The sequence below is a fragment of the Capsicum annuum genome, chromosome 10 (genome assembly GCF_002878395.1).
Source record: "Capsicum annuum cultivar UCD-10X-F1 chromosome 10, UCD10Xv1.1, whole genome shotgun sequence".
Classification (NCBI taxonomy): domain Eukaryota; kingdom Viridiplantae; phylum Streptophyta; class Magnoliopsida; order Solanales; family Solanaceae; genus Capsicum; species Capsicum annuum.
In genome coordinates, this window is record NC_061120.1 from 204,216,032 (window position 1) to 204,242,153 (window position 26,122).

General features: G+C 32.0%; 1 long non-coding RNA gene across 1 annotated transcript; it reads right to left on the reverse strand.

The window, feature by feature from the left end:
- Nucleotides 1–21,315: 21,315 nt before the first annotated feature.
- On the reverse strand, nt 21,316–24,811 carry LOC107845069. The gene is made up of 2 exons (XR_007045403.1): nt 24,486–24,811; nt 21,316–22,022 (listed from the first exon to the last, which is right to left on the reverse strand). It is a non-coding gene; the product is annotated as an uncharacterized LOC107845069 (long non-coding RNA).
- Nucleotides 24,812–26,122: the final 1,311 nt, after the last annotated feature.

Consider the following 26,122-nt stretch of genomic DNA (forward strand, 5'->3'; position numbering starts at 1 on the left):
AAAATTTATATTGTGTTTGAAATAATATTATAAATTTAGTTCAGGAAAAATTTATATTACTAATCAAACACAATATAAATTTTATTCCAAACTTAATCTTGAATATTTTATTTTATCTCATTAAACTTATTATTTTATACCATCTGACAAGTGAGATAAATTAGTTCAAAAAATATAATCTTACGATAATTTTTTCTGTTAAGCAAACAACCCTAGGATATTAAATTGTTTACATGAAAAAAATTAAAGTTAATTTTCTTATATTCTCTTATTTATAAGAGGCAGTTTACCAGCGGAAGCAGGCAGGAGGTTGACATGCCTATTTCAGCTACTTTAATTGTGATTTTATGATATCACCCTTAATTAATTATTATAAATCATTTATGTATAAGAAAATTAATAATATTTAATAAAAAATAAAATAAACATTTATGATGTGTCTGATGCAGCTGCTTCAATCGTAATTTTACTATGATACCCCTAATTAATTATTATATTCCTACCTTATCTCTTATCTCTTATTTTCATAAGAGGCAGTTTAGCAGCAGAAACATGCAGGAAGTCGACATGCCTATTTCAGATGCTTTAGTTGTGATTTTACGATATCACCCCTAATTAATCATTATAAGTCATTTATGTATTAAAAAAATATTTAATAAAAAATAATATAAATATTTATGACGTGTCTGCTTCAGCTGCTTCAATCGTAATTTTACAATAGCACTGCTAATTAATTATTATATTTCTAATTAAATATTATAAGGCATTTAAATAATAAAAAATTAATAATATTTAATTAAAAATAAAATAGATATTTATGGCATGTCTGTTTCAGCTGCTTCAACCATAATTTTACCGTATCACCCTTAATTAATTATTATAAGTCATCTAAGTATTAAAAAAATTAATAATATTTAATAAAAAGGTAAAAATAGACATAAACTGAAAATTAACTCTTGATGTTTTAAATTAACTTGACGATTTATAGAGACCTTCTTAAATTGTTTTCACAGGTATTTCTTAAAGTAATTTTGATAAAGGGAGTTCATCAACTGAAGCAGGCAGCAGATCGATAAGTTTGTTTCAGCGGTTTCAATCGTAATTTTACTGTATCACCGCTAATTAATTATTATAAGTCATCTATATATTAGAAAATTAATAATATTTAATACAAACAAGTAAAATAAATATTTTTGGCATGTTTACATTAATTGTTTTAATTGTGATTTTAGTATATCACCCATAATTAATTATTATAAGTCATTTAAGTATTTAAAAAATTAATAATACTTAACAAAAAAATAGAAATAAAATGATAATTTTACTATGTCACTTCTAATTAGTATAATGGTCGAAAAATTATTATAAATCATAGTAATTTAAAACTTAAATTATTTTTAAAATATAATTGACTATCAATGCACAAATGATTGAACAAGAAGAGTACCATATATTATTTGAAAATTACATTAAAAAGTACTAAAAATTACAATAGTTAACAATTTAAAATATCTAAAAATATATTAAAAATATAATTAATTATCTAAATTTTATCTGTGTCACATAAATTGTGTAGACACCCAATTTTATCCCTCCCAAAAAGCCAATTCATTCATTTTACCTCACGTTATCATACACCCGCACCTATGTTATTATACCCTACAAAAATTTAAAAAATTAAAAAAATTCAATAAACCCCTAACAATTTAAATCCCTAATATTCTTTATCCTAACAAACCTTATCTCAACCAACTCACCCCCTACCCCACCTCACCTTTAGGCAGCCCCCTCCCCCCCCCCCCCCCCCCACTTTTATTCTTTGGGTGTTCATGGGTCGGTTTGGGTCGGTTATTGGTCAAAATCATAATCAAATCAACTTAGTTGATTTTTAAATTTCTAAAACCAAACCAAACCAAACAAAAAATAACCGTCGGTTTGGTTCTTGTCGATTTAGTTCAGTTTGATTCAATTTTTTTGGTTTATAACTTTAGGTAATGATAAAAGTTGAAAATAAAAAAAATAAATTCAGTCTAACATATGAGATGTTAACCAAGTGTTGTATCTCAACCTTGAAACTAAGATGTCAACTGAGTGTTATACTTCGGCAAAGCTATGAACAACACCATATGAACGCTTCTAAAAAAATATTTTAAAACTACATTAAACAGAATGATATGATAAATCTCCAAAAGGTGAACACATAAACTTCTTACTCAATAAGGTTCAAAAAGAAAGTTAAAATTAATGATTCTCTATAGCCAAATGAATCTCAGCTATAAATTTCAATATACAACAAGATATTATTTTCATAATTAGTATCATTTATCATTCAAAGTGCGAAATTCACTTAGAATCTCATAAGGTACTATCAACTAGATGAAGAAATGGCTTAATGTGTTACGACTAAAGTTAAAACATGATTAAAATATAAAATGTAACAAATATTTATATTGTATTTATGAATAATATATAAATAATTATATTATATATATATATATATCAGTTCGATTTGACTATTTTATCAGTTATTTTACAGTAAAATCAAATCAAACTAAATCAGTATCAATTTTTTAAAATTTAAAACCAAATCAAATCACACCTAACCAATTATTAATTTTTTTTAATCAATTTAATTTAAATCGCGATTCAATTTAATTAAAAACCAAATCATGAACTCTCCTACTTTTAACCAACACACAGAACAAAAAGGGAAGGGACCACAAGAGAATATATATACACCGCCTCACAAATACAAACACTCTAATTTTCTAGTTTTACACAGCTAGACAGCTGTACAAAAGACACCATCCATGCACCTTTTTTTCCCATATATATCAACAACATATGGTTAAGGGGGGAAGGGGTCCACAGGGATATTCCTTTTTTATTCTTTCTTTCCATTTGATAGAGAGGCATACAAAGAGAGAGATCGAAGGGGTTAAGGAGAATCAGAGAGATTGAGAGAGAAGATGATCGGAAACTAAGAAAGGGAGGGAGAGAGAGGAAGTTGAGTGAAACAGAAGAGAGAAAAGGAGTAAGGTTCAACGAGTAACCTTTTTTCCTGCGGGTTCTTTTCGGAAACAGTATCGACGTAAGGTTGTGCCAAGTTTCTCGTCACCACTAGGGTCGCCGAAATTCCGGCAGGGTAAGAATAGTCTGGCCAGCTCCGTTCCTACCTGAATCCGACTCGAAACAGTCGAGTTTGACTTTTTCTGTTTGATTCCAGCGACGTCTATCAGAAGACGGTAGAAATTGGCAATTTGGGGGTCCGTATTGACGTTGTTTCGGTTTGTTTAAATCTATTCGGTTGGTTTTTCTATATTCTGAGTTGGCGTTGTTCGTTGTAGAGTTTCAAATCAAGTATTTCGGATGCGGATTCTACCGAATTTAATTGAAACAATACATTAATTTTGAAAGCGGCATTGAGGTCTAATTCAATCTTTGCTCCCTTTTAAATTTTGCGTGAATATAAATGATTTGTTGCTTGGCATGTTTGAATCTTTGTTTGTGTTGGTTGATGTTAGATTTGAAAAAAGAAAACCTGAATTGGTAGTTGAAGAATTGGTTAATTGTTTTGAGAATGAATTCGGGTTGGGAATTGAAAGATTGATTTGGTGAATGTTGATTATTTTTGTTAATTATTGAACACGATAGTATTATGTGTTAGGCCGTTAAATAAATAGGTAAATGCTAACTCAGTTAGGCAAATTTTAGAAATGGTGTTTTGTTGAATGTTTGAATGTGAGTGTGAAATATTTCTTTCTACTTTATCGAACAAGATTTGAAAATATATTCATTTGCCGGGGAATGTCTTGAGATTGCGTTGTATTTATTCATCGAAAAATGCCTCGAAGTATCATGTGCGCAAAGAAGGTTCGTGATCAAGGTTCGAAGCATCGGGTAAAGCATTGGAGCATAGTTTAGGATTAGTGCATAGATTTATTTTTCAGTACCTTTTATTTTGGGCTGTAATAATTGGACAGAATGCTATATTTTTGGAATTGTTTGTTTTGTTTGTTTGATCACTTGTTTTGTATGTCTTTATGTGGTTTATATATTCATAGTTTTAAATTAGTCGATATGCTCCACCAAGCGATCGTGGTCTAACCACGGGATCGACGGGTGCCTAACACCTTCCTCTTGATCAACAGAATTCCTTAATCGGAATCTTTGTTTGATTAGTTTTAAAAAGTCAAAATCATTTTGAAAAAGGATATTCAAAGGTGACTTGACACACCCGATTTATGTCAAGTGGCGACTTTGAGTTTTGAATATAAAGATTCTTTTTTGAAATAAATTTTTATTTTTGTTACTTTAATAATAAAATTCTTTCGAACCTTAAAAAATTTTCATCTTTTTTTTTTGGTTAAAAAAGGAGTATGACAGCTCTGGCGATTTTGCTGGGGATACTTTTCAGAATTCGAGCTTATTTTTGAGTTGTATCGACTTAGTTTGACGTTATGGGTGTATAAACATTGTTTGTGTTATCGTTTGTATTTATTTTATCATTGTTGAGTGCCTACGTGCTACGTGTTTACAGTTTTTCTTTTTATGTGTTACTGTTTTATATCTGGCATCATGTTCATAACCCGAGTCATTCTTTCTGCAAAAAGTTTGTAGTACACGTGTTGTACACGACCTCTAATTAAGTCACCCTTATTTTAAAAGGGGGAGCCATCGGTGTTATGGAGTGGGTGAAAAGCTCTTGCAGCGACTATCGATCATACGCTCACCCATACAGCCTTGTTAGTGGACCCCGGCGTAGGTTACCCTTTAGGTCATGCTTATTCATATTGAGACCTAGCGGGACCCACGTGGCCTTTTGTAGGAGAGTCACCTCTAAAGCATTCCTATATGCTAAATGTTGAATCTTTGAGGGTAACGTGGTCATTTGACGAACCGATTTGGGGAAAACATGTGTTAGAAGTAAAGTGTGTAGACAAGAAAGTGTTGATAAAAAAAAAAAAAAAAAGGTGAGTGAAAATGAGTGTTTCATAGTTTTTTTTTTCTAGTGTTCTTTACGATTTTTGTTTTTCACAATTCAAAAATTCAAAAAGATTTTTTACCTTTTGCACTTATTTTTCGAAAAAAAAAAACATCAAACAAATTTTTCTTTGTCATCTTTAGCAAGCATTCATAATTCAAAAATTTTAAAAAGATTTTTTTAGGAGTTTTTATAAAAGAAAATTCAAAGTTGATAGAAGTTTTGTACATTTCATATAACGAAAATACCAAAAAGATTTTTCTTTCATAGTTGTTGGTGTCATTTTTGTGTGAAGTTTCAAATTAAAAATTCAACAAGATTTTTCTTTCATCGTCTATCTATAATCGTGTCTCTCAAGTTAAGTTTTAGTTTGTAATTTAATCCTTAATTATCCAATCTGGACGAACTATGCATCCCTGATTCTCCTCTCTAGGGAGTGAGATATGTAAGCAGTCTATTGTGAGTTTGGGGATCTTATTTCAAAAAATCCAAAAAAGATTTTCTTCACTCTTTATTAGAGTAGGTGTTTCATATATATCTTTAAAAGAAAACTACAAAAAGATTTTCCTTTAATAGGTTCAAGTTTATTTCGTATGAAATTCAAAATCTAAAACCCAAAAAGGTTTTCTTTGGTAATCATAGGTTCATTTCGTATAGGAATCTGAAAAAAAAAAAAGATTTTCTTCTCTCTTCATTTAGAGTAGGTGTCATATACATCTTTAAAAGAAAACTACAAAAAGATTTTCCTTTAATAGCCTTAAGTTTCATTGTCGTATGAAATTAAAAATCGAAAACCCAAAAAGATTTTTCTTTGCTAATCATAGATTTTATTTTGTATAAGAATTTTTAAAGCCGAAAAATTGCAAAAAAAGATTTTCGTCAATTCTTTTGACAATTTATCATTTTCTTTTTAAGGTTTCAAGAAAAAGAAAAAGAAAAAGAAAGGAAAAAGAATTTAATGGCCATTTTGGCAAGACTTTACGAACTACGCACATTTGATTCTTCTCTCTTGGAGGTAAGATACGTAGGTGCCCTTCTTGAGTTCGGTGATCTTTTCAAAATGAAAAAAAAAAAAGAGGTTTTGGAGAAATGTTGAACTCTAACGCATTTGTCGTCTTTTGTTCAGTTAGTTTAAGGTAGTTGGTTTGTGGCATTCTGACTGGTCCTCCACATCATACCAATTTCAAAGAAGGGTTAGTGGTGTCCAACAAGGATATAGAAAGTGACATCATGGACCGAACAAAGAGTCAGGAAAATGAGAGTTTAAAACAAGAGATTTTGAGACTAAGGCAACAAATGACAGAAATACATCGAGCTTGGGCTAGTGGGTTGCCTCCTTCTCTATTCCCCACTATTGACCCCGCAAATATCATGAGTTTTCTATTACAATTGTGAGATCCATTTTCTAATGTTGTTGATGCACCACAGTATGCCTCAGAATTCATTCCAAGTCAAAAGTATCTCAATGCTTCCATCACTCATTCCCTAACTCCTCAGTATAAGCCTTTTACATTCACAACACCACATGTCGACTATGATTTTGTTGCTCGATCCTCTTTTGAGGCTTCCACATTACTTTTCCCAACGGTTGTTCGTCCCCATGCTACTAGTAGACCCATGTTCAAAACTCTTGATGATCATTGTTATACTCTTGAGCCTACTTTTAAGTTAACTGGGTCACCAAAATTTCTTAATAAGAAGCCTAGTGTATCAGAAGAGTCAGAGAAAATGATTGGAAAAATGAAGAGTGCAAAAAATGTTATGAAAAGTTTCCTAGGACTTGTGGGTAAAGAAGATGTTACATACAAAGGCTGGGGCATATCTTCAAGTGTCAACCTTCCTCCAATCCTTGAGATGTTGAAATTTGAGGAGCAAGATGAACATAAGGAATTCGTGAAACATTTGGGAAAAATTTGCAATCAAGTAACGGAAACTGGAGTGAAGAAGAATAAGAAAGATGCAACTGCTATTATAGTTGGACAACAAGCACATCAAAAAAGACCACGTCGTCGTTTACCTCAGTCTCAAGCCCAAGTTCATACCAAGCTCTCTAGAATCACTCCCAAAATCCATTATACTCCATTTCCCCACCTCCATATCTAGTATATTACGTACAACCATATGTTCAGCTCCCTTCTTACTCACAATGGTGTGCACTAACTCCTCAAAGTCAACCTCCAACTCCACAAACACACCAAAGTCCTTCTAGGCCCGATGTTCGATCCAAGTCAAATAATGAAAAGAGGCACAAGCCGATAGATGGATTCACACCAATTGGAGGGTTGTATACCAGTTTATTCCAGAAATTGAGAGATTTAGGCATGATCACTCCTCTACTTGGGTATACTTCTGACCTGCATTTAAAATTTTTTTATCCTCATTTACGATGTGCATATCATTCTAATGTTCAAGGTCATAATATTGAGAATTGTCGTGCATTGAAAAGAGAAATAGAAAGGATGATTCAAGAAAAATTGATTGTGGTGCAAACATTGGCACCTCAACTATCCCACAGAGTTCTTCGCCAACACGTGGTACTTCATAATATGTGGGAAGCAATGAGTTAAACATGGGGACCCAAAACTTATTTGTTGAATAGAATATGTTTGATCGTGGTGGAAGCTGTAGTCATGCTAATATGCAATCCAGTGGCTAAGTTGTCAGGCTTAGCAATTGAGAAGTCACCCCTCTCCATACTAGGAAGAGGTCTGGTAGTTTATTTTCTTTTCTTTTCTATTTTTCAAATTATTTCAGGGTTGTAGTTCGGGATCTATATTGTTTTATCCCTTTGTCGTTTATGTTCAACCCTTCTATCTTTTATTTTAACTAAATGAAGTGTCCCTTTTCCTTTGTGTTTTAAATATGTGTTGTTTGTTTGTTTTCTGTACATAGTACATTTTATGTTGGCTCTAGTGATATGACATGCTAGCGAAATTTACAGTCAGATCTTAAAATCCAATTTGAGCATGAACTTTGAATCAGATGATAAAGTTAGAAAAAGTATCTGAGAAAATAGATAAAGTACTGAGACATTTGGTGACAAGTTGAAGCCTTCTTTGAAAACTAAGGAAATTATTTTAGGAATCACAAGAATAACTTGGTCATCAATTGAAGGACGTGTCTCAATTAGGTCAAATAGGGGATATGTGATCCTATATCAGAAGGAATAAATAGAAAATCAGCTCCACGAAGGCATAAGTCATTCAATGTGAGGGATGTACAACAAAGATGGAGTTGTATGTTTGACAATTGTAGAAAAGGATTTGACAAACATGCTCAGTTAAAGTTAGTATTGTTAAATGTCACGAATGATCTTCATTTTTCATTTCATTTCATATTGTATGATATGTACTTGCATTTTCAAGGATTGATATGATGAAGACATTTCATTCTGTTATCCAAACATTGGGTCATCCTTTGTTTATCCCATTTGATCCTTAGTTCTATTTTCTTTCGTACCCCTCTTTTAGAATCAGGATAAAGTCAGCAAGCTCAAACGAAAAGTGTCGAGAAAAATAATAGTGTCAGAAAAATTTTTAAAAAAATGAGAAAAGAGAAACAATGTATCCAAAAAGAAAGAAAGGAGAAAAGTGTCAAGAAAATAGAGTCAGAAAAAAAATCTTAAAGAGAAAAAGTGTCAATAAAAGAGAAAAGAAATCAAAATCAAGAAAAAGAACAAGTTGTCGGAACTACGTGCGACCTGATTCTCCTCTCTTGGGGGTAAGATACGTAGGTTTTTCTACTCTGGGATCGGTCCAATCAAATAAACAGTTGTCCAGTCAAAAGAAACTGGGGCATGAGTTAATCCTCATTGTTTGAGTCGATTCCAAAAGTTGTAAGTCTCACCCCACTTCAAGTGTCATTTGGGCCTCATGTCATCCTTTCTTTCTAACCTTTTCCAAAAGCCAAGTTACAACCAAAGAAAGACCTTCAGATCAATCTTTGAGAATGTTAAGGCTAAGCATGTAATGGATATGATGATGCATTTGGGAACTACTTGTCTCTTTCAGCATAAAGAATCAGGATAGAAATAAAAATGAGGGAGTCGTATTGGTGAAAACCCTTACAGGCACCGTAAGACGATAGTAAGTTGAGAGAGATAAAAAAAAGAGTTTGGTTGGTGAAAATCCTCACGGACACCATAATGCAATGGTGAATTGAGAAAAGAAAAGAAAAAAAGAGAGATTTGTTTGCGAAAATCCTTCAAGGTGTCACTAGCCGAATGAGGTCTTGAATGCAATTGACCTAAGGAAGCAACTCAGTTTCAAGACCATTGACTCAACAACTGGTAGAAAGTGTGGATGGAAAGATCAGGCAGATTAATCCAAAATGCATAGAGTAATCATTACAGTTGACTGTCATTTTTAGATAAATTTTTTGTTTCTTTGTTTCAATTGGGGCGTTCATTGTCTTTTCTTTCTCCTTTGTGTTTTTATTTTATTTTCTTGATTCAGCTATTCAAATAAAAAAAATCATCATCATTTTTTCTCTTGTCTTTGAGTCAATTCCATGTCTAAACAGGTGAGAAAAGATTTCAAAACTGGCTACCAGCTTCTTCAATTGCACAAAGCAAGACAAAGGGCCAACACATGAAAGAAACAAGATTGCAAGTCAGGACAAGGCATGCAGAAGGTTGTTGTCAACATAGAAATTTAGGGAATTCATGGAAATACCAAGGTTTAAAGGAGATTGTCTGAGAAACAAAGCTAAGCAAAGATATTGTGTTTGTTTCAGAGTCACTCTTAATATTCTGAGTTTGGACCAACGGTGCAATAAAGCAATGACAAATGCTAATGATTGGAAGCAGGATCTAAATGAGACAAGTGCAAGAGAAATCTCCTCAAATACCAAAGTCGCAAGCCAACCACCCTGTTTTAAACTCACAAGTTTTCTTTGTATGAAACAAGAATAATTGTTGCCTTCAAATCAAAGGCTTCAAAGCACAAATATCCAGAGGTGCAATTCCTCATTTTCGCAAATGCAAGAGCAGTGTTGTTGTACAGGTTTGGTCATTACAATTATGATAAAAATCATCATCTTGTACCCCTAAGAGACACATTCTCTAATTTGGGTCTTTCATGCCTCACGACTAGGAGGTGCACTTTCTAATTTGAACCATTAATTCTAAAAAGATGCACTTTTAGCAAGAACCTTTCAGTTTCATTCTTAAGAGAGGAACTTGTTGGTCTCAGTCATTCAATATTACCCTCAAAAGGGGCCTTTGTTGATCAGGATCTTGATTCATCTTTGCATTATCCACTATTGCAAGTAGTTGTGATTGGGTTTGACACCCACAAAAGCTTCTAATAAAAACTGAGGCAAAAATTAAAAGTAATTCATGTTATTAGGAACTTCACTTTAGGACCCTCCGAGAAAGTGAGACATTATTTTTCTGAAATATGGAATCTTTCTTTATCATAATAATTGCTTGGAATAATTTTTTTTCTATTTTTGATTTTGCTTTCAGGAGTCCGCCTGAAGAAACGGGTGATGAAAATTGAAAGTCAGGAGCCCGCCTGAATAATAAGGGTGATGAAATTATAAGTCAGGAGGCCTGCCCGAAGAATAGGGGTGATAAAATTAAAAGTTAAGAGCTTGCCCAGTGAACAATGCGAGGTAATTACAAGTCGGGAGGCCCGTCCAAAAAATAGGGATGATGAAATCGAAAGTCAGGAGCCCGCTTGAAGGACAAGGGTGATGAAATTGCAAGTAGGGAGGACTGCCCGAAGAATAGAGGTGATAAAATTAAAATTTGAGATCTCGCCCGGAGAACAGAGCGGGGAAATTGTAAGTCAGGAGGCCCGCCCGAAGAATAGGGGTGAAGAAATTGAAAGTTAGGAGCCCGCCTGAAAAACAAGGGTGATGAAATTGCAAGTTGGGAGGCCCGCCCAAAGCATAGGATTGGTAAAATTAAAAGTTGGAAACTTGCCCGGAGAACAGACCCGCTTGAAAAATAGGGGTGATGAAATTGCAAGTTAGGAGCCCGCCTGAAGAACAGTGTGAAGAAATTGAAAGTCAAGCAACAAGGTGAAATAACTGAACGACAATAAAGTAAGGAAATTACAAATCGGGAGCCCGCCCGAAGAGCAGGGCAGCGAAGTTGAAAATCAAAAAATCAAAAAATAACAAGTCAGAACCCCGACTGGAGAATAGAGCGATGAAATTGGAAGTCAAGCAACAAGGTGAAGAAGTTGTTAGTCAGGGGCCCACCTGAAGAATAGGGTAAAGATTTTCAAATTCAGGATCAAGGTTCAGAAGTACCACCGATAGGGCATGGTTGATTTGTGAGTTCACCTCTAACATCAAATTTTATATGGAGAAAGAATCTATTCTCAAGTTTAACCCCAAAGAAAATCAGATCTTTTGTCAATTTTGAAAGCATCAGAAACTCAAGTCAAGAGACCAAAAGAAGCTGCATAGATAGGACTTTTGTAATTTTATTTATGTTTTTAACATGTAATTTTCATTTTTGATGTAATGACAGAGCCGCGTACTGAAACCTCGATAGGGCCTCACTCGACTCTCCAACTCGGTATAGTCCCTCTCCTTTCAATCCTTTGAGATACTTGTGACTTGATTCCCTTGTAACTTGGGTAGGTAGGATGTCCTAAGTCGAGACCCTGTTGCCCTTCTTCCTTCTGTTTTTTTCTTGAATAATGGTCAGGTCAAAATTTGGTCTCGTTGTCTACTTTTTTGTCTGAAAACACTTTGTGTTTACACCTAAAAAGGACATGATGTAACCTAATTTTGTCCCTTCCAAAAAACCCAATTCATTCATTTTACCTCGCGTTATCATACACCCGCACCTATGTGATTATACCCCACAAAAATACAAAAATAACAAAATTTCAAAAAATCCTTAACAAATTAAATCCCTAATATTCCCTATCCTAACAAACTTTATCTCAACAACCCACAACCTACCTCACCTCACCCTTAGGCAGCCCCCTTCCCCCCTCACATTTTTATTTCTTTTAACCAACACACAAAATAAAAAGGGAAGGGACTACAAGATAATATATATACACCGTATCACCAATACAAACACTCCAATTTTCTATTTTTACAAAGCTGGACATCTGTACAAAAGACACCATCCACGCACCTTTTTTCCATATATATCAGCAACAATATGGTTCAGAGAGGGAGAGGGCCCACAGGGATATTCCTTTTTTTCTTCTTTCTTTCCATTTGATAAAGAGGCATACAAGTAGAGAGAGATCCACGGGGTTAAGGAGAATCAGAGAGATTGAGAGAGCAGATGATCGAAAACTGAGAAAGAAAAGGAGAGAGAGAAAGTTGAGTAAAACGAGAGAGAGAGAATGATTAAGATCTGGCGAGTAACTTTTTTTTCTGGTGGGTTCTTTCCGGAAATAATACCGACGCCAGGTTGTGCCAAGTTTCCAATCACCACTAGGGTCGCCAAAATTTCGACAGGGTAAGAATAGTCCAGCCAGCTCCGTTTCAACCCGAATCCCACTCGAAATAGTCGAGTTTGACTTGTTTCTATCCAATTCCGGTGACGTCTATCAAAAAATGGTGGAAATTGTCAATTCGAGGGTCTGTATTGACGTTGTTTCAGTTTGTTTAAATCTATCCGATTGCTGGCATTGTTCGTTGTCGAGGTTTAAATCGATTATTTCGGGCACGGATTCTATCGGATTTAATCGAAATAATACATTGATTTTGAAAGCGATATTGAGGTCCAATTCTATCTTCGCTCCCTTTTGAATTTTGCGTGAATGTGAGTGATTTGTTGCTTGGCATGTTTGAATCTTTGTTTGTGTTGATTGATGTTGGATTTTGAATGTGAAAACTTGGATTGATAGTCGAAGAATTGGTTAATTATTTTGAGAATGAATTCGGGTTGGGAATTGAAAGATTGATTTGGTGAATGTTGATTATTTTTGTTAATTGTTGAACACGATAGTATTATGTGTTAGGCCGTTAAATAAGTAGGCAAATGCTAAGTCGGGAAGGCAAATTTTAGAAATAGTTGTTTGTTGAATGTTTGAATGTGCGTGTGAAATGTTTCTTTCTACTTTATCACATAAGATTTGAAAATGTATTCATTTGCCGGGGAATGCCCCGAGATCACGTTGTATTTATTCATCGGGAATTATCCCGAAATATCATGTACGCAAAGGACGATCGTGATCAAGGCCCAAGGCATTGGGTCATGTATTGGAGCGTAGTTTAGGACCAGTGTAGGTTTATTTTTCAGTACCTTTTTATTTTAGGTTGTAATAATTGGACTGAACACTATATTGTTGGACTTGTTTGTTTGATCGATTGATTTGTGTGTTTTTGTGTGGTTTATACATTCATAGTTTCAAATTAGTCGATATGCTCCATCAAGCGACCATGGTCGAACCACGGGATTGAGGGGTGCCTAACACCTTCCCCTCGGTCAACAAAATTCCTTAACCGGAATCTCTGTTCGTGGATCAGTTTTAAAGAGTCAAAACCATTTTGTAAAAAGATATCCAAAGGTGACTTGGCACACCCGATTTATGCCAAGTGGCAACTCTGAGTTTTGAATATAAAGAATCCTTTTCGAAATAAATCTTCATTTTTGTTACTTTAATAATAAAACTCTTTTGAACCTTAAAAGATTCTAATCCTTTTTTGGTTAAAAAAAAGTGTGATAAATTGAAGCAAGAAAATAATTTATATTGGGCCTATGCTAGCATGGACCCTCGGTATCTAGTTTAAGAGATAAAATTTAGGAAAAATTACCTAAATAAACAACATAAGTTTCTAAACTTCTAAAAATCCTCCACTACTAAAAAATTACTTAAATCCCAACATTTCATCCTTTTTAGTAAATTTGAGATACAAGTTAAACCTACAACTAATAAGTTGACTCTTTACCAAAAATACTCTACATCTCCTATTTGTATGCCGCAAAATCTGATGCAGTTTCTATCCATCTTCTCCATCTAATTCAAAACTTTCAATCAAAGTAATTTCCCCCCATAAAATCAGCTTCAATTTATTTTATTCCTTTTTTACATTTTTTTCTCAAAAAAATTTGTTGACGCTAGTAAAGCTATGTGAAATTTGAGTCTTTTGGTTGAGCGATTTCTTCAATTTCACCTTTTTTATGCTTCATTGTTTGAATTATCAGTATGAATAGAGATTCTGGACCTTATTTTAGTCTTGGATTTTCTCAATTAGAAAGTATCAAAGAATCTAAAAAAGTTGTAAACTTCGTTCCGGGAGATTTTGACTATAAATTTGTAGAAGAATTGACAGGAGCAAGAATAGGGATTTCGAAAGAATTTCTGCACTTGTTCGTCTTTGGTAAATTTAGTTTTTCCAAGTTGTTTCTTTGAACATGACGTGGTTGTATCGTGGAAGTGTCTGAAGAGCATGTATTTTGGGTCTGTGGGGTAGGGGATGAACATATTGTGAATGAGTTATCGGGTTGTTCTGCATTGGAAACTATGAAACTATGTTTTGTTGAGGGTTTTTGTAGTGTCGATGTTAGGTCTTTGAAGTTGAAGAGATTGAAGTTGGATCGTTATTCATTCCTTAATGATGGAAGAGATCATACTTTGGTTACTGTTTTACAGTAATTTTTTGTCCTTATGTTAATAAGATCGAGATACATTTTTAATGTTAACGATACATTTTGCTCATTTTGTATATGAGTTTATACAGTTCTGATTACTTATGTATCTTATTTTTTTTTTAGTTTTATCTATTACAACATACGAAATAAACATAAAGGTTTTATTTTAGAATCATCCAAGAAATTTACAGAGATGAACTTCCTAAGGTAATTGCATGTTCAAATCTATTCAATATTAGGTCGAGATACATATTTTGACTTGGATGATACGTTTGAAAATTCATTGTTTATTTGGTTCTTTGTAGCTAATTTTATATGTATCTTGTGATTTATTTTATATTGAAATTAATATATAAAAAGATACAAATTTTTAAGTACATAGATACATGTTATGTTGACTTGTATCTGTGAATTGTTGTTAATGCTTTGATATGTATCTATTGTTGTTTAAATTTTACTGAAAGTTTTGTTGTAAGAGATACAAGTTATGAATTCATATATACATGTCGTGTTAACTTGTATCTGAGACTAACTATTAATGCCTTGAAATGTATCTAGTGTTGTTTAATTGTTATTGAAAGTCGTATATCAAAAGATACAAGTTTATCATAGATATATCTTATGTTGACTTGTATATGTGAGTTGTTGTTAATGCTTTGATATGTATCTATTGGTTTTTTAATTTTACTGACAGTCTTATTGTAAGAGATACAAGTTATGACTTCATAGATACATATTGTGTTAACTTGTATCTGGAACTAACTGTTAATGCCTTGAAATTGTTATTGAAATTCTTTTAGTCTTGGGTTTTCTCAATTAGAAAGTATCAAAGAATCTCAAAAAGTTGTAAACTTCATTCCTGAAAGTTTTGACTATGAATTTGTTGGCTTTGATGAAAATAGATCAAAGCATAGAAACGATCCCCAACTATGAAGAAGTTGCGGCAAAAGCATGCTAAGAAGGACTAGAAAAAAGAAAGTGATTTTAAGAAAAGGGGATCCAACAGAGCTCCCGGCAAGAGAAAAAAGAATTATTGAAGCAATTTCCAAAGATGAGCTTCCCAAGGTAATTGCATATTCAGATCTGTTGAATGTTAGGTCGAGATACATATTTTGGCTTGTATGATACATTTAGAAATTTATTGTTTATCTTATTTTACATTAAAAAAGCGTGCAAAGCAACTTGCTTCTGTCAATTTTGATTGTGTGCTGTAGTGCAAATTTGAGTTTTTTATTCTATTCTTATGTTGTATTAGATATATAATAACAAAATATGTATCATCATATATTAATATGTATCTTTTTCATTTGTTGCTCTTTCAGTTTCCTGCATTTTATCTTTAATCACATTAGATACAAAAATAATTTAATTTGTATCTAAGTAATAATTATTTCAGTTGTCTGCTATAACATATATTTGAATATCATTTGGATGTCATCATGTACTACTTGAGGAAGAAGTACAAGAACAATAATTTCCAACCAACAGATACACTATCACGAATTATTTTTTCAAAGTGTACATCGATAAGGCTTATGTAAATTACTATAATGCTGACGTTGGTAAGGAACTTGCAACTCAAGAATGACGAAACATTTAAAGATATAATTATGTTTCTATATATTAGTACATTGGTGTTTTTAATTAAATTAGTGATTTCTATGCAGGGATTGTGGTGTATTTGTAGCTGTCTATGCCGAGTATCTGAGCAAGGGATTAGGCATTCTATCTTCTGGTATTGATGCTCAATACCATCGTCTGAGATATGCTAGATTTTTGTGCAAGTACGGATATGAAAAATCAGAAAATGACTACTTTAATGAGAATGACGATCCACAAATGACAAGTAGCAAGTTCGCACCAAAACAAACAGACCGTGTTTTGCATATTCAATAGTTATTTATTTGTTTGCTAGTTGGATATTAAAATCATTGATGATGTTATAAACTTTACTGATGTTAGTAATGTTTTGATAAACATACATTATGTTTCTTTAATGATTAAAAACTTCTACTTTGTCATCTATTTCAACGCAATGCTAAAGCATTTAAAGGTATAATTATGTTTCAATATACGTTTTTCTTACACTTTATAAAGACACTATATCAGATACATATTTTACAATATTTTACAATTGTATGTATCTAGAATAATGAAACATATAATACAATATAATGCTGAGAAATTATTCAACATTATTCATCAGTCAACTACATTGTCACTCCTCTTTTGAAAAAAAGTTACAAGTACGCCTATTATGACCTTCATAATCACATATCCCGCAATAATTATTGCTCGATGTCATTATTTCACTTGATTTCTTGTGCCTGTTTTTCTTTATTCCAAACACAATCCTCCAAACGATATCGTAGGACATAGACGAATCAATAAAAAATAAAACTTCAACTTATTTTTTTTCAGTTACTACCAAAAAATAGATTACTAGATACATTAACTGCAAAATATATATAACATGTATCTAGAATAAAAATTTTATGTTTGTTTCATATGTTGTAATAGATAAAACTAAAACAAAACGAGAAACATAAGTAACCAGAACTATACAAACTCAGATACAAAATGAGCAAAATGTATCATTAACGTTAAAAATGTATCTCGACCTTATTAACATAAGGACAAAAAATGACTGTAAAACAATATCCAAGGTACGATCTCTTCCATCATCAAGCAACGAATAACATCCAACTTCAATCTCTTCAACTTCAAAGACCTAACATCGACACTACAAAAATCCTCAACAAAACACAGTTCCATAGTTTCCAATGCAAAACAACCCGATAACTCATTCACAATATGTTCATCCCCTACCTCACAGACCCAAAATACATGCTCTTCAGACACTTTCACGATACAACCACGTCATGTTCAAAGCAATAACTTGAAAAAATTAAATTTATCAAAGACGAACAAGTGCAGAAAGATTCAGTCAATATGCAATCTCCATTCTCTTCATCTAAACATAATATATGTTCTACATTTTTTTTCAATAGCCAAGCTAAGCCATTCACCAATTTTTTTATCGCCTGCATCATTAGGTACCAAAAAGTAATATCCATATGGCAAAGTACAGTCGAGTACAACTTTTTGAATTTTAGGAGAAACGAAATGAACTAATACATAGTCAAGAAAGAGGCGATTATGTTGGTATGAAGTTTCTAATTGTTCAAAACAGATTATGTTGATGGTTTTTTATTATGTCGCGTATGAAGTTTCTGATTATGTCGTGTATGAAGTTTTTACAATTTCAAAAGAGATTATGTTGATGGTTTTTTATTAGAATGGTGGAATAACAAAATAATTGTCATAAATCATGGAATTTTATTTTGTTTTAACCATAATTAGTTAGATTAATTGCTATTTTAATGCTAATTTATCCGTTACATCCCTTAAAACGTGCTAGTTATTTAAATTAAAATATGTATCCCTAATATGTATCTAAGTTAATTAACATGTATCATCAATAGCCAAAAGTTGAAATTTTATGAGGTTTTAAAAAAAAGTTGAGATTTTTAGTAAATACTAGTAAACATGTCGTGATATATATAAATTAGAACAATATCTTTGATATATAGTAGGCATTTATTTATGTCATAATTAAGATTTGGGATTCCATTTTCAAGTTTTGATTTGAAATTAACATTTATAAAGATGCCCAAATTTTCAACTTTAATTTGGTTTTATGATTTCAAATCACTAATTCTCCAAAAGGTAATATTTCAAATTTCTAATTGTGATTTCAAATCATTTTAAATATAAAACATGACCCATAAATTTATATTTTGTAACTTTAAATCTCAAGGTCTATATTATATGAAAAATGAACTCAGAAAAATCTGACTGAAAAATCTCAAGATCAATTCTAATTCTTTCACACACTTTGTGAAGGCAACACCTGGCAAACAGTACTAAAAGAAACTCTTTCTTCAACGAGGCTATAAACATGCTCACTAAGATTATATCTAACTTGAAGAATGACTTTAAAGACTCTCTGAAATTTAAAATTTGAGTCAAGAAAGGCTCCTTCATCTGAATATTTGGTTTACTGCTAAGGGTGCTTTGTATTTTTTTTTTTGTGAGCTTTGTTGTTAAAGAAGAGGTTTATTTTGTTCTTAGATCGAAGTATATGAATGGTCTACAATCAGGCTCTCTAATTCTTGAGCTTTAAGAATATATCCACCTCTTTGTACACCTCTCTATACCCCTTTTAATTTGTCATCAAATAAACTCCTATATAGGAATCTTTATAAAAAAAAAAAAAAAAGGGACGGGGGGAGGAGAGGGGGGGAGGAGGGCAGAGAGGGGAGGAGATATGATACAAAATATGAAAACAAATACAAAGTATGAAAACTGAAAGATAATAAGGAAAATGATAAATAGATAGACACAAGAAGAAGAAATGTAGACAAATCAAAGGTATATTAAATCAATGATCCTCAGACGTTATACCTACAACAAGCACCTAACTCCTGTGATGACATCAAGTAAAATTAATTCACTCGCAATCAATGTTTCACAAAATTCAGCAAAGCTCCCAATAAGCTTAAAAACGCTCGCAAGTGTAAGTCTCATAAAAAATCATCTAAGGAAGAAACGGAAAATCCTAGTTATTTATAACTATTGACTATTTATTACAAAATGGGCCCAAAATGACTTTAAAAGAAAAAGGGGAAAGGACAAAACTGACACCTAAAATTAAAATAATATTCTAAAAATAGCCCCTAAAACTAAAAACTAGATAAATAGTCATTCACGCTTAACTCGGCTAAAACTAATCTAAAAAAATAATCAAATATTTACTTTCCAATTTACAGGCGCATTTGTTGACCAAATAGCGACCAACTTTGATAAGCTTCTTCTGTTTCTTCTTCTTTTTATTTTTTATTTTTTATTTTTTTATAGTTATCATTTTACTTCTTTTCTTCTTCTTTTTTTTTAGCTTTTTTTCTAGTCTAATTTTTCCTGCTGGTTTAGTACAAAAGAAAATAATTTGCTTTTTATTGTTTAAACAATCAAATATAAGTTTATAGTTATTCTTTTCTAGCTAGTTGATGATGCTATTTATTTTATTTTTATATTTTTATATTTTATATTTTTATATAACAATGATATAATTTGTATACACCATAAAAAATATATTTTGTACAATAACTTTACAGTTTATATACCCATTTTATATGAAAATTACATAATTTCTATACATTCTATACAATCTGTAGTTGCAATTATTGTATATACTTGCTCAGACTTCCTCTGTAAAAGGTGTATTTATGTGGTATATATACTGTATCGATGTGGTATAAAAGTGTATCAATCTAGTATAAGAGAGTATCAATTGGGTAATGGACACTGCATAGGTTTTCCTTCTCTCTTGGTATAAAAGAGTATCAATGTGGTATAAAAGAGTATCAATTGGGTATAGGGACTGGATGTGCTTACATAAAATTTCCTTTCTCTTTTTTAAAAAGTGTATCAATGTAGTATAAAAGTGTATCAATGTGGTATAAAAGTGTATCAATTGACTATAGAGACTGCATGTGTCCAATTGGGCCAAATGGCTAAAAAAAGAAAATAAATTAAACCGACTGGCTCCAATTGTCTACATTTTCAAAATTGTGGGTCATTTCTTTTCAAAGTGGTCAGCCCATGTCCTTTCCCCAAAGAAAAAGGCTCGTTTAGGCGATACTAACTCCAGTGCTCCAAGCTATCATCCAAGCTAATCCTTTCTCCCCTAAAGCGATCATGTCTTGGATCCTTAGATGTTGACAATTAAGTATAGACCTCGAAAGGTTGGAGCTGATTTGGCTTGTATCGAGGGGAGGTGGTAGTGGTGAGGTAGAGGTAAGGTGAATCTGAAGGAATAAGGATCAATTCTCATTTAATCTCCCCCACCCCCCAAATCATATTCTTAAAATTCTAGATCAATCTCTGAGGATCTTTGGTAATCCTCCGAACTCGATAATAGTCTTCTTTTCCTAACATCGTTTTCATTTCTTAGGACCCGTTTGACCATCGATATCCCAAGTAATATTTGGAAGGAAATTTGACAAAAAGTGTTTGACCATATAATTTGTCATTATTTGATAAATATTTTTTGCCAAATAATTAAATTTCCAAATACTAGAAAAAACTAGTTTTTGGCCCAAATTCTATTATTTGAAAACTTAAACTTCACCCCCAAACTCCTATATTTTATAAAAATACCCCACCGTTTATTAATCCCAACTAATATCTTGTCAATCAACCCACTAATACACTTTGATATTTGACTGAAGTATGTAATAGTATTGTTGCATAACACTTGTTAAAAATAGTGAAAACAAAAAAATTGAATGCTCCTTTGTGAGTTGAGAAAACTTCGGTAGTTCCTACAGTTATATGTGAAATTGTTTATAAGAAGGTTGGAGCTTCTATTTTATGAGTTTAATTTTTATTATGAAATATATTCATTATTAAATGGTAATACAAAGTTATATATAAATTTAGTAGTTTTTAAAACTTATGGGTATAAATTATATTTCCTTAAGAAGTTAAATATTTTTCCTAAAAATTATGGCTAAACATATGGTGAAATTTTACTCAAATCTTGAAATGATTTGCCAAAAATATTTGGGAATGATTGTTCAAATGCTAGATTATTGTGGAATGTGGATGAGATCAATATTCGACTTTTTAAAAGTATTAAGTTAATGTATTTTGCATGGTACAAAGAACATAACTGATACAGAAAGTTATATATTATTATAAATCAACTTAATAACATAATGTAGCTTTTACTTTGTCAATGCACAAACATCCCTAACATAAACCTCTAAACCAGGCATAGTATAATCAAAGTAAGTTGAAATTAGACAAACTGAACAAAAGAGTTTGAAATTTTAATCTAGCTATAGCTAGGCACGGAAGAACTATCTTAATTTCCAATGTTGAGTTCCAAAATCTTCTGCAATTCAGCGGCGCAACAAGGAACTTCAAGAACACCCTTTTGTTCGAATCCATATTCATTTTCAGCCTGTGTCAGTAGTTTCAAGAATGATGGATTAGTGAGCCAATGTAGTTCAACAATAAACCTCTTTGGCTCTTCTTCTGGATTCACTGAGAATACAGCAAAGTAACCTTCTTTAACATCATTTGGTACAACTTCTTCATTTGCTCTTGGGGTTTCCACAACATCAAATTGATGGCTATTGGAATATTTGGGAATTAGTTGAAGATGAGTCTTCAGTTTTCTCATGATAACCTTAAACATGACCATGCAATTGATAATTCTTTCTTTCCCCATTATAGAATTGTTGAGTATGTATATGATTTTTTGTAAGGTGTATGATTGAGGTAGGACTTGTTTGATTTTGAAAAGAGCTTAGGAAGGCAATTTATACCAGAAGTTGATGGAGATTGAAACTTCTAAGATGATAAGAATAGGCACACCAGGGTCCATTCTGCCTGCAACTTGAAACTTTTTTGGTATCATTAATGAATCTTTTCCTAGCTATCATTACTTTTTGAGAGAATAACCTATTACCCTATGAAATATACCCAAAACAGCAGAGACACACCTCAACTTAAAAGGGGTCCTATTATCCCTTAAACTAATTAAAAGTGTAATTTTGACACCCTTACTACCTACATGGCACATACGTGGCACAACCCACTAAAATGTCCACGTAGGCACAACTATGTGCCACGTAGGCACTAAGAGTGTCAAAATTACACTTTTAATTAGTTCAGGGGTAATAGGACCCCCTTTAAGTTGAGGTGTGTCACAGCAGTTTTGGGTATAGTTCAGGGGGTAATAGGACATTTTCTTACTTTTTTTGAAGAAAAAAATCTCTTTATCTACAATAACAAGATACTCTGATTTCATAATTGGGGTCCAGGGAAGGTTGAGTATATGCAGACCTTGTCCCGAGATAAAGAGGTTATTTCCAATTAGACCCTCATTTTAAATAAAACATGCATGTCAAACAGTTTGAAAAAAGGAATACAAATATGGGAGCAATAACAACAACAAAATAATGCAAAATGAAAAGTACAACACAATAATTGGAGAAAGAACAATACCGATAACAAAATAATAATGCCAAAAAACAGAGCACAAGAAACATTAGTGATAGCCGAAATCAAAAATCAAGAAACTAAAAATAGTGCTAACATAAATCCAAGTATACAACATAGTCAGTCTAACCATCACTATGTAGAACTTTTTAAGTTTTGGCAATACCTTTTTATCACACAATATCCCAGAGCGAGCCTCCATTTCCCCCATCCCGCACCAATATGATGTGTGACACATCATCATCGATCACCCTATTACCTACTTGAATTAAAGACCTCAGGTACTTGAAACATCCTCTTTTGGGAGTAACATGAGTGTCAAGCCTCACATCCATAAACAAGTATACACACACATCTTGCATAGAAAATCTCACGCTATTAACATGTAGAACACGTGCATCTCATGCAACAGCGTGATAAAAGAGTTATTGGCTTGATTACCAAATTTCCAGTTTCACAAATTGTCCAAAGTGTATTTGTGTCGACACAGAATTATATATCCTAACCTTGACAACTTCAACTTTTAGAAAATACATAAATGTGCCCAGATCTTTCATGTAGAAATACTTGTGCATATAATTTTGAATTTTGAATTTGTATCATGTTCGTTCCTAGAAATAATTTAGTCATGTACATAAATCAGGAAATTGATCTGCACATTATTCTGCTATAAAGTAAAATTATTTATATGACTTAAATTGATTGTACATTCATTCGAGTCATGAGTTATGACATGAGTCATTAATATTTCTATCAAAATAAATTATATATCATTTAAACCATATGAAGGACGACCTTTCTTCACATCTTTCATGAACGCGTACACTTTCATGTACTGAATTGGCTGTTTCGCTCACATGAAGTTGTTCACTAAATGACTAAAAGATACTATAAAATTAGGAATAGATAAAGGTATCTGATGCATGGGGAGGAGGGGGGGCTCATTTTCACTTTACTGAATGAGTACTATCAACATCTCTCGTACAATAATTGACTTGTCCCAATCAAAAATAAAAGCAAATCGGACTTATTTATCCACTTTATTGCTATGTCTCCTAATTATGGACCACACGGAGGAACCCTAGATACTCATGATGAAATAGTTGAGACACGCATAAGATAATTTTGAAAAAAAAAGTTTATATTTATGAACTTTGTGATTATATATCTATAATTTATATTTATATTTATATATTAAAAGTATGAAGACTCTTAAAAATAAGTGATTTGAACTTTTTGTCCACTCTTCCCCTTTAGATAAAACTGTCTTTTCACTATTTTCTTCTATTATTAGTTAATTATTTTTATTATATTAAATAGACTTCTAAAATATATGGAAGAAGAATCAATTAATATTTTTTTTATACTGATCAACTAAAAAAATGCTCCTAAAATATCTATAATCTATAATCTATAATGTATATCTATATCTATAATCTATAATTTATAATATATTAAAGAGAAAAGGGTCAAAAATACCCCTCTACTTTTATAAATTGGCTAAGTTTATGGGGTCAAAGAGACCCCTGTTGTTATAAAAGTTTATAAATATACCCCTCTTTTTAACGGTTTTCCACGTAGACTAACAATTGGATGAGGTGGATGCCACATGGTATGCCACCTCAACGTCAAATATATATATTCTTTTTCATTTAATTTTTTTTTCTTGTTTACTGTCCACATCTGTGCCTTCCATAGTCATATCTTGTAGTAGTTCAACGATGCTAACTCCGGTGAGAATCCGACTACAACGCCGAACAACAACTATCAACCCACCAGAACGAAGCAACAATCAAAATTCCAAGTTCGCGAAGTTAGAGAAGGCCACGCGCTACACGAGTCAGATCTTACCGGAACAATTTTTCTCCGATCACTGTTCATCTCCTCCGATGAATATCATGGTGTTCTCTGTCTATGGACATATTTAACCGTTGTTGTTTGTTTCCCTGTTACTCCACAAACAAACTCAATTCTCCTTACACCAAAAAAGTCCTCCTTCTTTTTTTTTTTTTCTTAATTTTCATATTCTTTAAACTCCTAAAACTCCAATTTTACAACTCTACAAAATCAATTGGATATTGATTCTGAGAATATTTAGATTTTGTTTCATATATTTTTTTCTTTCAAGACTAGGTCTTGTTGGGTTAATGACAAAAATAAGAAGAATGTGCACAAGAGATAATGCCGACGAAAAACAATGTAAATCGTGGTAGAGAAGAGTTGAGAGATTTGGAACAGTAAATTAGACAATGAATAATTGTGGAGAAGAAAAAAATTAAATGAAAAAAATATATATATATATTTGGCGCTGAGGTGGCGTCCACCTCACCCAATTGTTAGTCTACATGAAAAATCGTTAAAAACAGGGATATACTTGCATACTTTGATAATAGTAGGGGTATATTTGATCCCATAGTTTAATCAGGAGAAAACTTAGTCAATTTATGAAAATAGAAAGATATTTTTGACCCTTTTCCCTATATTAAAGTGTGAAATCTCTTAAAAAAGTGATTTGGACTTTTTGTCCTTCATTAATAGACTTTCTTTTAGATAAAACTGTCTTTTCTCTATTTTCTTCTATTATTATTTAATTATTTTTATTATATTAACTAGACTTAAAAAATATATGAGACTCCTAAAATATATGAAAGGAGAATCAATTAATATTTTTCTTTATACTGATCAATTAGAAAAATACTCCTAAAATATGATAGAAAAATACTCCTAAAATAGGACTTTATTAAGGAAATACTTCTATAAATATTGAGATGCACATTAAACTAGAGAAGAAATTGATTTATTTATTGGGATAATATGATTGATGCTCATCCAATTTGCTTCAGTTGCTTGTCTAGATCGATGAATACTTAATTTTTTAATCTTTAACTTCTTCACTATTTTTGGCAACATAATAGAATTCAACGTGTGTATATATATATATATCTTTTTTGTTTTCATTTAAGTCATTCTTTAGTGTCAAAATTTTCGCTCAGACAAAAATTATTTTCATCAAAACTGAAGTTTTGTGATCACTATTGTATTATTTTATTGTAGTTTACAGGTGGTAGATGAATGACAGTCAGCTTCGAGAATTTTTTTTTTAGGTAAAGGTTAGGTTTAATTTTATTATTTTAATATCTCTGTTTTGAAAATTTTTTTGGTGTAAAGGTAAAGTTTAGTTATATTATTTTGATATCTCTACTGTCTTATTATTTTGTTATAGTGTACAGGTTGTAGATGAATGTCAAATGACTTTAAGGAATTTTTTTGGTAAAGATTAGATTTAATTATATTGTTTTGATGTCTCTATCATCATATTATTTTGTTGCAGTTTACAGGTGGTAGATGGATGTCGATCGGCTTTGAGAATTTTTTTTTTAAAGGTTAGGTTTAATTAAATAAATTCTCCAAAAGTTGTTGAATTTAATTATTATATTCATCTTATTATTTAAACAAATATCCTATTTACTGTAATGTTTGAACTCAAT